This window comes from Lathyrus oleraceus, chromosome 1 (assembly GCF_024323335.1).
Source record: "Lathyrus oleraceus cultivar Zhongwan6 chromosome 1, CAAS_Psat_ZW6_1.0, whole genome shotgun sequence".
In the NCBI taxonomy this organism is placed as follows: domain Eukaryota; kingdom Viridiplantae; phylum Streptophyta; class Magnoliopsida; order Fabales; family Fabaceae; genus Lathyrus; species Lathyrus oleraceus.
The window spans coordinates 434,060,941-434,073,666 of record NC_066579.1 but is presented as its reverse complement, the minus strand read 5'-3'; positions in this window follow the sequence as shown (position 1 = coordinate 434,073,666).

The window sequence follows — 12,726 nt, the reverse complement described above, 5'->3', positions numbered from 1 at the left end:
GGCTTAGGCTGCTCGCCGACTAAGACAGTATATGTTGAATCATACCACTTTATTGATTTCTAAGATGGATCTTATCAAATATACATCTGAGAAACCTGCTCTCTCCGGAAGAACAACAAGATGATTGCTGAACTCTGCACGCAGTTCAAAATAAAACACCATAACTCTTCTCCGTACCGGCCAAAGATGAATGGCGCCGTGGAGGCTGCTAATAAGAATATTAAGAAGATCATACAAAAGATGACAGTAACATACAAATACTGGCATGAGATGTTACCCTTTGCTCTTCATGGTTATCGCACTTCAGTGCGCACTTTGACAGGGGCAACTCCTTTCTCTTTGGTCTACGGAATGGAAGCCGTGTTACCAGTGGAAGTTCAGATTCCCTCTCTAAGAATCATGAAAGAGGCAGGTTTAGACGAGGATGAATGGATTCAGACTCGACTCGACCAGATAAATTTGATTGATGAGAAGAGGTTGGCAACTGTTTGTCATGGTCAGATGTACCAGAAACGGATGATCAAAGCTTTCAATAAGAAGGTTAAGCCAAAGGTATATCAGGCTGGTGACTTGGTAATCAAGCGTATCATACTACCACAGGGTGATCCTAGGGGCAAGTGGACTCCTACATATGAAGGACCATTTGTGGTCAAAAGAGTATTCTCAGGAGGTGCCATGATGCTTACTACTATGGATGGTGAAGACTTTCCACAGCCTGTAAACGCAGACATAGTTAAAAAATACTACGCATAAAAAGAGACCCGCTAGGTTGACTGGCCTAGGCAAAAATAAGGGCATCCCGGCAAACCAAAAGGGTTCGGGCAAAAATTAGGGATATATATAAAAAAAATGTACACCCGGCAAGTCGAAAACCTGAAAAGGCGGCTTGGGCAAAAAAGGGTATCCCGGTGGATTGAAAACCTGAAAGGGCAATCCAGGCAAAAGTTAGGGATTAAAGCGTATGACTATGTCTCGTTTGGATCACTCATGTAACTTCAACTGATGGTTCTACCTAAATCAAGTTCAAACAGATAAAGATCAATCCAATCGTTTCTGTCTCAACAGCAGAAGATGAGATATTTGAAGATAATGGCAATAGTAGAATTGAAACTCAATAGGATCATTTTTCACATAGCTGTTTTCTTTGTTTTATAAAAAATTTACGACGAATTCCTCTTACTAGGATTTCTGTCTCCTTGTACAAACTTGCCTATGTATAGGTCACTTTGTGATATAAATAAAATTTCATCTTTGAATCCAGATTTACTTTTACTCTATTTACATAAGCGAAAACGTCCATTGGTTGTGTTTGAATGTATGTATGCTTTTGAATACGATTGATGTTTACCAGAAATGCATAAAATGCAGTAATAGTATTTACTAAGGACGAACGAGGGTAGTAGTTCAACGAAGCTTCGCCGGTTCATCCCCACTACAAATCCCCAGTAGAGCAAAACTATCTTTATAGATGCTTCGAATTACGTCTCCCCTTGAATTTATGTCCATCTCTTTTATCCTTAGTCGGGATACTCAGGAACTTATTCCTTCAATAGAAGTACGACGAACGAATACGGGAAGTGACAAATACTATACTATCAAACAAGACGGGAACGAGTTCCTCATACTCTTCAGCAACGAATCGGGATTTATTTTCCCTAGCCAGCAGTTGTTATACAAAGATATCCGGACGCTTCAGGCCGCATGATTCATACATACATCATTTACATCATACCATAGCATATCCATAAGTGCATAATACATTTACTTAGATGCACCATGCCATGCATGCATACATATTGCATAAACTAACCTTTTCCTTGCAGGATGGTTATATACAGATAAAATACTATCAACAATTCACAACAGGTCAGAAGCGATCTATACGAAGATCTAGTGCTGATACTTAATCATTACTCAAGGTGTCCTTGGATAGTAGGCAAACGGTCTATACGAAGATCTATTCCCTAGTCCAGGATGTTTTCAGGAGAGTTAATCTTGATACTCTTTTGTCCTCGGATAGTAGGCAAACGGTCTATACGAAGATCTATTCCCTAGTCCATGATATTTTCAGGAGATTTCATCCTGATATTCTTTTGTTCTTGGATAGTAGGCAAACGGTCTATACGAAGATCTATTCCCTAGTCCAGGATATTTTCAGAAGATTTAATCCTGATATTCTTTTGTTCTTGGATAGTAGGAAAACGGTCTATACGAAGATCTATTCCCTAATCCAGGATATTTCCAGAAGAGATAATCATCACGAAGATTTATTTCTACTGGTCTATTCAACAATTCAAAACAGTTCAGAGACGATCTATACGAAGGTCTAGTGCTGATACTTAATTCAGAAAGAAATCGCCACGAAGATTTGGTTCTGACACTTAAATTAAAAGTATGTTCTTAGATACGATTCAGAGACGGCCTATACGAAGACCTATTACTGATATCCAGTATCAACATCAAGATATTATCACCTCCTGATATTATGGATGACATCTATAAGCCCATCTCCAGTTCTTCCAAGTGGCATCTTCAAGCCCACTTAAGCATATACAACTAGTCATCAGTGTTACTTTACGCACCGGCGAGTGCAAATTTTTGGGCTTTTGTGTTCAATCCCCTTCAACCTTCCAAGTCACGAATGGCACACAGGCCAATCTAACTCCTCAGGTTTCAGAAAATTGAACAGGGGCAGCTGTTGCACCCCAAAATTTGCCCTCTATTTTTAACTCTAACCAATTTTTTGTTTCACATTCATTTGCATCATCTTCATAGCATAACATTTTTTTCTGTCTTAATATTAGCCGGAATAATTTCTCGGAATTTACAAACAGACTGGTCAAACTAACTTTTTAACTGTGCCTAAAATTAGTCAACGAAAAAATGTCAAGTTTAAGTTTGCAAATGTCGGTAACATTAATCTGTGGTTCAGGTGGTTTAATTTGACATGCTAAAAATATTTTTACGACTATTTTTGGTCATATGTTGATCAGTCTGAGCGGTTTAAACGGTCATAATTTTTATTTCAAAATCCGACCAAACGCTGTATTTTTCCGAGTCACTTATTTCGCGTTGATTATTTTGACGTGTTCATTTTATTTTTTCGAGCATTTTGGTGCCCGACTTTTATTTTTTTTGAGTCTATTTATTTTTATATTGGGTCTAGAATAAATAAATAGGTTAATTAGTTTTTATTTTTATTTTAACTATTTTAATTATTTAACTTTATTCAGTTTTTAATTTAATATTGGGTTTCAAAATAAACTTAGGTCCATTATCATTAACCTAATTTGTTCCTATATATATTTACTAGCATGACTGATAGAGAGAGGCAAAAAGACAGAACAAAAAAGAGAAACTGAGAGTGGCTGATCTATACTATCGTACACACAGTTTGGTAATAGTTTATATATGATATATACTTTATCTATTTTGTTGATATATTTGTTACTGTGTTTCAAATACATGTTCATATATTTCTATTTTATGTTATAATTTGATTATGTTTTCGGATCGGATCGTGTCAATACGCCGTTTTCACATATACGTGTATGAGGCGTGACATTTGTGTTATCTGATCCAGTTGCGATGATCGCAATTTTGCGCTAGCAACGCCGTTGTTTTTTTTAATTCATATATATTTTTTTATATACATATATTTAGATCTGCACATTTTTTTTCATAACTAACTACCCTGATTTTTCCTAAACCCTGACAATTTCGCCACAAACTCTAAATTTCAAACCTAAAACTTTAACCGTGTTGTTTCCTCTAAACCATAAACCTTTTCTTAAACCTTAACAAACCTTATTATTATTTCCTATTTTCGCTCATATTTATGTTATTCATACACTGTAACTGCTTCGCCCTTGTAATATTTTAAGTTTTAACTTGTAATATTTTCAGTTTTACTTTTCGCCATCTTTATTATGTAACTGCACCAAAGCGTTGTAATAATTAGGATTTTATTTTCTGCCATTTATTTTCTGCCATTTTATTTTTCTGCCATTTATTTTTCTGCCATTTAAATTTCTGCCATTGATCCTATATTAACTGCGTGGTTTAGTAATGTAGGGCGTGAAAACCTACTAAATTAATTATTTAATATTTTTCTATAACCTTTATATTTTTTTTGTAAATAAATAATAAATACTAACTATTTTAATAACTTTTTTTTATTACTTACTTATAATAATAAATCCTTATATATTTTGTAAATAAAATCTAATTGACCATTTTTCTAATTGAATAATAATAATAAACCTATTAATCTAATAATTTGATATTTTCTATAATCTTTATTTATTTTGTAAATAACTAACTTAATATTTTTCATATAACTCTTTTATTTTATAATTTGTACATTAATGTATTTTAAATTCTTTTGTTATTACTAATTTATTTTAAACTCATATTTTTCTAATAACTTCTAAAAAATCTAACTTGTTTAACTTAAAATAATTTCTTTTAAAATTCTAACCTTTTTATTATCACTTTATTATTATTGTTATTTTATTATTGCTTTATTACCATTGTTTATTTATTATTTTATTATTATTTGCTTTTATCTATTCTATTTTTGCTTCATTATTTTCCTTATTTTAATTTTGTTTTATTTATAATATTAGGAACAAATGTATAGGTTGTAAATTTATTCTTTCTCGCCTGATTATTATGTATCTGTCCCATAGCCATGTAATAGTTTAGGAATTTATTTTTCTTGCTTTTATTTTTGTAAATATTTATTGCGTGGTTAGTAATTTAGGGAGTGCAAAAAACTAACTGTAAATAATTGAACTTAGAAAATTAAATTCAAGACACATATCTGAAAAATAACACTCACACACGTAAATCGATCTTTGATCGCCATCTGTACTTCCTAGGGTATTCCTCTTGGTTGCCTTCTTTAAATGGTCAAGTCCCTCGAAAATAGGGGTGTCTTAAGCAAAGTCCCTTCAAACAGAAAAATCATCAAGTCCCTATAAACTTAAAAGATCAAGTCCCTACGAGGTTGCCTACGATATAATGATCTTGTCCCTTCGGTAAATATGATGATAGTCCCTACGAGTTGCTAAAGACACCCCTTATGTTGCCTTCATTGACCATACGATGACCCTACGCCCGTCCCTTAAACACATCCAAGGTAATGACTACCTATTCCTTAATTATAGGGACATTCTTACCATTGAAAGAATATACGAGAACATGAAAGACTTAATCTATGGTAGGTATCTCATAGTTACTTGCTCACACTTTTCAAAATTACTTTTACACCTCACAATTTCTAAACTAGGCTTTGTATACACCCATACGAGGGTCATTACAAAGTACTTAAAGAAATTTTTCTAATCACACACTACACTCTTGCAAACAAACAAAGTGAGCTAAGTAACTAAGAGCCCATGGATAACCATGGATATAAAGGGTGCTAATACCTTCCCTTTGTATAACCTACCCCCCGAACTCAAAATCTTTTTAAGGTCTTTCCTGTTCTTTTATGTCCTTTCCTTTTGGATAAAATAAAAGTCGGTGGCGACTCTTGCTATCCGCAACATTTAACTAAAGTCAGTTGTCCCACCGTGTTACAGTATGCTGCAGGATTAGCTAATACAGAATTTACTGAATGTCAAACTGGATGTTATGACATTCATCCCTGACAGCAGATACTGAACTATGGAATAGTTGGTTTTTCTGTTATAGCTCAGTATTGAGTTCAGTCTATTTTTCAGGAGAGTAACAGATCTAGCACATAACCTATTGTCTGAATGTCAAACTGAATGTTATGACATTCATTCTTGACAACAGATACTGAATTATAGGCAGGTTGGTTTTTCTGCTGCTGTTCAGTATTTATCTCAGTCTGTTTTTCAGGAGAATAACAGACCTGGCATATGGCCTATTGTGTAAATGTCAAATTGAATGTTATGACATTTATCTCTGACAGCTGATACTGAATTATAGACTGGTTGGTCTTTCTGTTACAATTCAGCATTTAGTACAGTCTATTTTTCAGGAGAATAACAGACCTAGCATATGGCCTATGTTCTGGACGTCAAACTGAATGTTATGACATTCATTCCTGACAGCATATGCTAAAGTGTAGGATAGTTAGTTTTTATGTTTCAGTATTTTTCTCAGGCTATTTTTCAGGAATCTAACAGTTGAGCTAAAATCCAGGAAACTAACAACTGAGCTACAATTAATGGACCTAACAAATAGCCTATTTGTTAGCACCCTAATATGTGGATATTAGGTTAACTTGCTTAACCTTATTTTTAGGAACTATAAGTACAAGGCCCAAGTGCTGCAATATAAAAGGATGGCAATCCTGCTTTCAGCAACTCAGGGGTTTTAAGCGTGAAGCATTCATTGTACCATCTTACTTCACTGCTGTATTTTTATTTATGTCTTGTATTAGGTGTAACTTGTGAGCCAAGCAATTATCACCTAGATGATTGCATTGGACTAGGGTGTTCATTGAGTTGTAAGTGTTGTGTCACTCTAAGCTTTTAAGCGTGAGTGCTGTGTTTCTTGATTAAAGCTGTTAAGCACAATCAAGAGTTGTTTGAAGTATAACTTCGCCATTAACTTTAATCCAATTAAAGGTTGTAATCACTGTGGTGATTGAGGGGGAGTGAGTAGGAACTCTGGTCTTAGTTTAAGATTGAAATTGCATTGGGTAGGTATTAAGTGATAGGATTAAACAATTGGTTTGAGGCCTGAATTAATACTACTAATAGTGGATTTCCTCCCTGGCTTGGTAGCCCCCAGACGTAGGTGTGTTTGTCACCGAACTGGGTAAACAATTCATTGTGTTATTTACTGCACTTTACATTTACCTGCTGTATACATTCCTGTCTGCGCAGAATCGGATGTCATAACATCTTGTGTGACATCGATAATCTGTTAACTAGAATTTCAATTGGCTTCAGAGCAGGCACCCTGCCTGTCAATTTCTGGGTGAGATCTAGGGACGTTACTTTCTAGTACCATGGACAAGGATGTAGGATACTCAAATAGACCACCCATGCTGGATGGTTCTAACTATGATGACTGGAAACCTCCTATGATAGCATTCTTGAGGTCTTTGGATAGCAAGGTTTGGAGAGCTATCAACAAAGGATGGGAACATCCAATGAAGACAGGTAAAGATGAAATCATCATGCAAATTCTTGAAGAAGAGTGGGACAAGGAGCAAGAGGCATTAGCCCTTGGAAACTCTAAGGCCTTGAATGCACTGTTCAATGGGATAAATAAGAACATCTTCAGACTGGTACATCACTGTGAGCTGGCTAAAGAAGTTTGTGATACTCTCAAAATAACTCATGAAGGTACCTCCAAGGTGAGGATGTCTAAACTTCAGATGCTGACCACCAAGTTTGAAAATCTGAGGATGAAAGAGGATGAGACTATTCATGACTTCCACATGAATATTCTTGAAATTGCCAACATTTCTGGTGGCTTAGGAGAGAAAATGTCTGAAGAGAAACTTGTAAGAAAGATTCTCAGATCATTGCCAAAGAGATTTGCCATGAAGGTCACTACTATAGAAGAAGCTCAAGATATCTGCAATATGAAGGTTGATGAGCTGATTGGGTCCCTACAAACCTTTGAAATGGGCTTGTGTGAGAATGTTGAAAAGAAAAACAAAAGCATAGCTTTTGTATCAAATACTGAAGAGGATTCAGAAGAAGGAAGTACTGGAGGTGATGAAAGCATATCAGAAGCCATAGCCATGCTTGGGAGACAGTTCAACAAGTTCATAAAGAAGATTGATAAAAAAGGTAGACCAAATGTCAAGAACATTTCGTCTGACATCAGTAAAAGATCAACATCTGAAGAAAAGTTCAACCAAGGCAAGGGAATCCAGTGTCATGGATGTGAAGGTTTTGGACACGTTAGAGCTGAATGTCCTACTTACCTCAAGATGCAAAAGAAGGGACTGTCTGTCACCTGGTCTGAAGGAGACTCTGAGAGTGAATCAGAAGGAGAATATGCTAAACATGTCACTGCACTAACTAGTGTTTGTGCCTCTGATGATGAATCAAGTGGAAATGAACTTACTTTTGATGAACTTGCTGCTTCATATAAAGAGCTATGTGTCAAAAGTGCAGAAGTGTGTATACAAGGAGACAAGCCAAGGAGCTAGAGGATGAGAAAAAGAAGCATCTGACAGTCATAGATGGTCTAAATGGTGAGATAACCTTGCTGACCTCTAAGCTAGATCAAATGACAAAATCCATCAGAATGCTGAATAAAGGAACTGACACTTTGGAAGAGATTCTAAAGGTGGAACAGAAGTCAGGAACCATGTCTGGTTTAGGCTTTGTTAATAAATCCTCAGCTGAACTCAAACGCTCAAAGGCTGAAGTTCAGAAAATCAAACAGAAGTCACAACCAATGTCACAACATCAGGGAAACAGGAGGATTAACCATCAGAAGAAGAAATTTCAAAGATGGAGATGTCACTACTGTGGTAGATTTGGCCACATAAAACCCTTCTGTTACAGGTTGCATGGTTATCCTAACCAGACTCCTCAAGTCAGACCTAAGCAGAAGGCAGTTAAGCATAATGCCCCCATCAAGAAACAACAATGGGTTGCTAGGTTAGCTCACACAACTCTAAGGGCATCTACCAGAGAAGACTGGTATTTTGATAGTGGTTGCTCAAGACATATGACTGGTATGGAGAACTTATTGGTGGATATACAACCTCGTACTACCAGTTATGTGACCTTTGGTGATGGAGCTAAAGGAAAAATCAAAGGTGTTGGTAAGCTGGACAGTCCTGGAGTTCCAGAACTGAATAATGTGTTGTTAGTAAAAGGACTAACTGCTAATCTCATAAGCATAAGCCAACTATGTGATCAAGGGTTCTATGTTCAGTTCACTAAGGAAGTACGTGTTGTGATGAATGGAGATAATCAGGAAGTTATGAGAGGATCCAGATCCAAAGATAACTGCTATCTATGGGAACCTAAAGTCTCAAACTACTCCGCAATGTGCTCCTTAGCCAAGGAAGAACAGGAGGTGAAGCTGTGGCATAAACGACTTGGACATCTTCATTTAAGAGGAATGAAAAAGATCATCTCCAAGGAAGCAGTGAGTGGAATCCCAAAGCTGCTTATTGATGAAGGAAGAGTCTGTGGTGAATGCCAGGTTGGTAAGCAAACCAAGATGTCACATCCTAAGCTGGGACATCCTACAACATCCAAAACTCTGGAACTTTTGCACATGGACTTGATGGGACCTATGCAGGTTGAAAGTCTTGGTGGGAAGAGATATGCTTATGTGGTTGTTGATGAGCATTCCAGATACACATGGATAAGCTTCATCAGAGAAAAATCAGATGCATTTGATGTCTTCAAAGATCTGTGCATCAGACTCCAAAGGGAAAAGGATAGTTGTGTTATCAGAATAAGGAGTGACCATGGGACGGAGTTCAAAAATTCCAAGTTTAATGATTTCTGCTCATCTAAAGGAATAAGTCATGAGTTTTCCTCACCTATTACTCCTCAGCAAAATGGAATAGTTGAAAGGAAAAACAGAACTATTCACGAATCTGCTAGAGCTATGATTGATGCAAAGAAGCTTCCTATGCACTTTTGGGCTGAAGCTATGAATACAGCTTGCTATGTTCACAATAGAGTTACCTTTAGAAAGGGAACCTCTTCCACTCTGTATGAAATATAGAAAGGTAGAAAACCTATTGTGAAGTACTTTCATATCTTTGGAAGCAAATGTTACATTCTCACAGATCGTGAACAGAAAAGGAAAATGGACCCCAAAAGTGATGAAGGTATATCCCTGGGATACTCTACTAACAGCAGAGCTTACAGAGTTTTCAACTCCAGAACCAATGTCCTGATGGAATCCATAAATGTGATTGTGGATGATAAAGATGAAGGATCCAATGCCATAGAGGATGTTGGAACATTCCTTGAGAGTTCAACAGACATACCAGTCAAGACTGAAGAGGTACAGGATACTCCTCCTGAATTTGAGGTAGATGCATCCAACAAGGTACCTTCTATCAGAATTCAGAAAGACCACCCTAAGGATCTTATCATAGGGGATCCCAATAGTGGTGTGACTACCAGATCAAGGGAGAATAGCTCAAATTCCTGTTTTGTATCCAAGGTTGAACCAAAAAATGTGAAAGAAGCCCTGACTGATGAATATTGGATCAATGCCATGCAAGATGAACTGGAGCAGTTTAAAAGGAATGAAGTTTGGGAGTTAGTGCCACGACCTGAAGGGACTAACATCATTGGTACCAAGTGGATCTACAAGAACAAGTCTGATGAGAAAGGAGTAATCACTAGGAATAAAGCAAGACTAGTGGCACAAGGATATACTCAAGTTGAAGGGGTTGATTTTGATGAGACTTTTGCGCCAGTTGCAAGGCTTGAATCAATAAGATCGCTGTTAGGTGTTGCCTGCATTATGAAGTTCAAATTGTTCCAAATGGATGTGAAGAGTGCCTTTTTAAATGGCTACTTGAATGAAGAAGTCTATGTGGAACAACCTAAAGGGTTCTGTGATCCTAACCTGCCAAAACATGTGTACAAGTTGAGGAAATCTTTGTATGGGTTGAATCAAGCTCCTAGAGCTTGGTATGAAAGGTTGACTGAATTTCTAACCTCTAATGGGTACAGAAAAGGAGGGACAGATAAGACCTTGTTTGTGAAGGATGAAGATGGCAAAATCATGATTGCCCAAATTTGCGTGGATGATATTGTCTTTGGTGGAATGTCAGATAAAATGGTGAAACATTTTGTTAACCAGATGCAATCTAAATTTGAAATGAGTCTGGTTGGGGAATTGACCTATTTTCTTAGACTGCAAGTTAACCAAATGGAGGATTCTATGTTTCTCTCCCAAAGCAAATATGCCAAGAACATAGTTAAGAAGTTTGGTATGGATAATGCTAGTTACAAAAGAACTCATGCACCTACTCATTTAAAATTAACTAAAGATGAAGGAGGTTCTAGTGTTGATCAATGCTTGTATAGAAGCATGATAGGTAGTCTACTATATCTAACTGCCAGTAGACCTGATATTGCCTATGCAGTTGGTGTGTGTGCTAGATACCGAGCAGAACCCAAAGTGAGTCACTTAAATCAAGTCAAGAGAATTCTCAAGTATATCAATGGGACTTGTGACTATGGTATGATATACTCTCATGGCTCTGAGTCTGTCTTATCTGGTTATTGTGATGCTGATTGGGCTGGGAGTGCTGATGATAGAAAAAGCACATCAAGAGGATGTTTCTTTTTGGGAAATAATCTCATATCGTGGTTCAGCAAGAAACAGAACTGTGTATCATTGTCCACAACAGAGGCTGAGTACATAGCAGCTGGAAGCAGTTGTTCCCAATTGGTATGGATGAAACAGATGCTGACTGAGTACAATGTCTCTCAAAATGTCATGACATTATTCTGTGACAATCTCAGTGCCATCAATATTTCAAAGAATCCTATCCAACACAGTAGGACCAAACATATTGACATTAGACATCACTTCATCAGAGATCTGGTGGAAGACAAAGTGATTACCTTGGAACATGTAGCAACTGAACTACAACTTGCTGACATATTTACAAAGGCTTTGGATGCTACTCAGTTTGAAAATTTAAGGGGAAAATTGGGAATATGCCTTTGTGAGGATTTATAGCAACCAAGGATGTTAGGAATGTATTGTTTAATATTTCAACCTATTAAACAATTGAAAGTGTGCTCTGACTGGGCAACAGATCATAGCTATTTCACTTACTGCAAGTGTGTTTACAAGATGTTAAGGGGATATCCTAACATGAGACAACCTATGTACCTGATGGAGTTCAAGAACATGTGCATGCAGGAGTGGTTCAAGATGTCATACTCAAAGTCATGGCATCTGATATGGGTGTACCTGTTGTGAAGCAAGAGTGTGTGTCTACTTGATCAAAGCTGTGAAGCAAGATCAAGTGGGTGTTGTCTTGATCAAAGCTGTAAAGCAAGATCAAGAGGGGGTATTCTTGATTGAAACTGTGAAGTAAAATCAAGATTGTGGTTTTGAAAATTATGTGTAATTTATTTTGTTTTGGTCTGTAATTTTAAGTGTTGCTTTAGCAACATTTTTGACAAAAAGGGGGAGTAACACCTGTACCCCAGGACAACAGAGTTGCTATGCTTGAACAAATGTTGATGAAGATCCTATGGATGCAGCTTGATGTTCAACTTCTATGTGTGATGAGTGTGAGTGTGTTGCTATTTGCTATCTAATTGTGTGTTGTTGTTTGAAGTTTTTATTTAACTTCTATGTGTGCTGTTGTTTGAAGTTTTTATTTAACTTCTATGTGTGCTGCGGTTTGAAGTTTTTATTTAACTTCTATGTGTGTTGAGTGTGTTGCTGCTCATGAGTGTATTAGCTATGTTAATTCTCTTCTAGGATATGTGTTTTCCGCTGCTGTGAACTCTGTTGTGATGCCAAGTTGTTTTAGCCAAAAATTTGCCAAAGGGGGAGTTTGTAGATGTTTGATTGGCTGCATTTTATGTTAAAACACTAACTGTACTCTGATGTCTTGACTGATGTCATGACATGCTTGAGTAGTATGTTGCAGGATTAGCTAATACAGGATTTACTGAATGTCAAACTGGATGTTATGACATTCATCCCTGACAGCAGATACTGAACTATAGAATAGTTGGTTTTTCTGTTATAGCTCAGTATTGAGTTCAGTCT